Source organism: Diceros bicornis, unplaced genomic scaffold, assembly GCF_020826845.1.
Source record: "Diceros bicornis minor isolate mBicDic1 unplaced genomic scaffold, mDicBic1.mat.cur scaffold_263_ctg1, whole genome shotgun sequence".
Classification (NCBI taxonomy): domain Eukaryota; kingdom Metazoa; phylum Chordata; class Mammalia; order Perissodactyla; family Rhinocerotidae; genus Diceros; species Diceros bicornis.
The window spans coordinates 5,701-7,716 of NW_026691139.1; the positions used below are offsets into that span (position 1 = coordinate 5,701).

Sequence of the window (2,016 nt, forward strand, 5' to 3'; positions counted from 1 at the left end):
GGACCTCAGATAGCAACCGTCATCCGAAAGCAGGCGGAGAGAGCCGAAGGGAACCACTGAGCCGAGGAGCGGCGGAGACACGCGGAGGGAACCGAGGACGGGCGTAAAGAGCCGAAGATGTGAGGGAACGGCCGAGGTCAGGCGGAAAGACCCGAGGTTTGGCGGGGGGAGCCGAGCCCAGCCGAAAAGCGGCGAGAGGCGGCGGAGAGAGCCGAGCCCCCGGCCGCTGGGAAGAGCTGACAGGTCGTGGGCGGTGAAGCGAGAACAGGCGGTTGGCGCCTCAGAAGGAAGCGGAGGCGAGGACGGCGGAGAATGAAGGCGACCGCGCTGGATGGGGCCGTGGACGTGGAGCCCGGAGCCTTTGACGCCCCCGAGGTGCCCCGAGCGCCCCCACGGAGGGTCGTGGACCCGGTCCCCGCTGCCCTCCTCCCCGCTCCCCCGGCCCCGCCGCTGCCCACGGCGCGGGGCGCTCTGGCCAGACAGCGGCGTGTCCTCCGCCCACGACGAGGACGCGCGTGTCCCCGCGGCTGCATCCTCCGGACGTGATGGCCGCGTGGAGTCTGGCGCCGGTGTCCGCGCGGGGACTGACCCCGGGGGTGCAGCCTCTGAGCCGCGCTGAGCCCGCGGACCCAGCCCGTGGGGAAGCCGCTGGGGGTGAGTAAAAATGTCTTATGTCTGAATTAGCATTTGGCAAAAATTAAAAAAAAAAGCATGCAACTTATGTTAGAATGAGATATAAAAGCAAGCTTAATAAAATAAGATTTTTATGGACTCAAATTAATTTAACATTAAAAAATGAGCTGTTTTCAGTGGGTATCATCCTTTCCTGAGTATAAGAATTATAAGAAAATATTATACTAAAAATACTAAATAATACCTTAGGCTACATTACCTCGGAAGAATTTAATATAAAAGTGAATAAAAATCATGGTAAACAGAAGTTGCAGTGTACCAGGACAAACAGATCTTCTTTCTTGTCACACGAAACCCTCCCTCTCCCCCACAAGACCATCTACTCTTCATTTTTGTCTCTCAAGAGTTTAAGAAAGTATAATTTTAACACAACCAAGCATAATGGTCCAGAAGAAGCAGGAGTAACATTAAATGAGGGAGTGAAACTGAGGGGTGCTCATGGGGAACCGCTTCCCCAGGGCCACACCACTCAGCTTCTTCAGCAGGACCTTCTCCTGTTTTCCATCAGGTCTCAGAACATGCTTCTTGGCTCCTTGCTCTCTCTGCCTCCCTGGCAAACCTGTCTGCCCTCAGGGCCTCACCCTCGCTTTTTTCACTTTCAGACTCTGTCTGCAGATGTCTCCATAAGTTACCGGCTGTCTGCAGAGTGGCTGTGAGAGACAGATACCCGCTCCTGGGATCATCTCTGCCCCGTCTGAAGACTGTGCAGCGGTGGGCTCGGGGCTGGTGTGTAGAGACCCAGCACCAACACAGCCCAGGGATTCACCTGGACTAGGAGGTGCAATTATTTTTAAGGTATTTGTGATATCGAAAGTACTTAAAAGTTCTCCTTCACTGCTGCAGGCCTGGAGTCCCTGCAGTCTCCTGTGTGCCCAGAGTTGCTGGGGCTTCTGCAAGGTCTCTTCCCGTTGACTATACCTGACTTCGTTGCCAGGGTGGGAAGGTATCCTTGTGACAGGCCTCTGGAAAATGCAGCTGGTGAGTCTTGTAGGAAGTGCAGACCTTTCCCGATGTCTCTGCTTGGTCTTAGTTAAATGGACTTATCTTTTCTTCTGTGAAGTCTGGGGCATCCTATTTCTTTTGAGCTTCCCCTTTGAAAACAAAATGAAATGTGCAATTTGAATAAAATGAAGAACATTCTGAGCTCATTTGGATCTTCCACCCTCCTCTCTCCCTGGGGAAATGTGTTTCAGATTGGCCTGTGCATCACAATCATCTGGAGGGTTGTTAAAATTCAGATTTCTGGACCTCAACCCAAGTAGGTCCAGCGTGGGGCCAAGAACGTGCACGTCTAGGTGTTCCCGGATGATGCTGATGCTGCTG

At 53.5% G+C, this 2,016-nt stretch overlaps 1 pseudogene; it reads right to left on the reverse strand.

Annotated features, from left to right (window-relative positions):
- Window positions 1-1,274: 1,274 nt before the first annotated feature.
- On the reverse strand, window positions 1,275-1,763 carry LOC131402769 (methyl-CpG-binding domain protein 3-like 2B; annotated as a pseudogene).
- Between the last annotated feature and the right edge of the window lie 253 nt (window positions 1,764-2,016).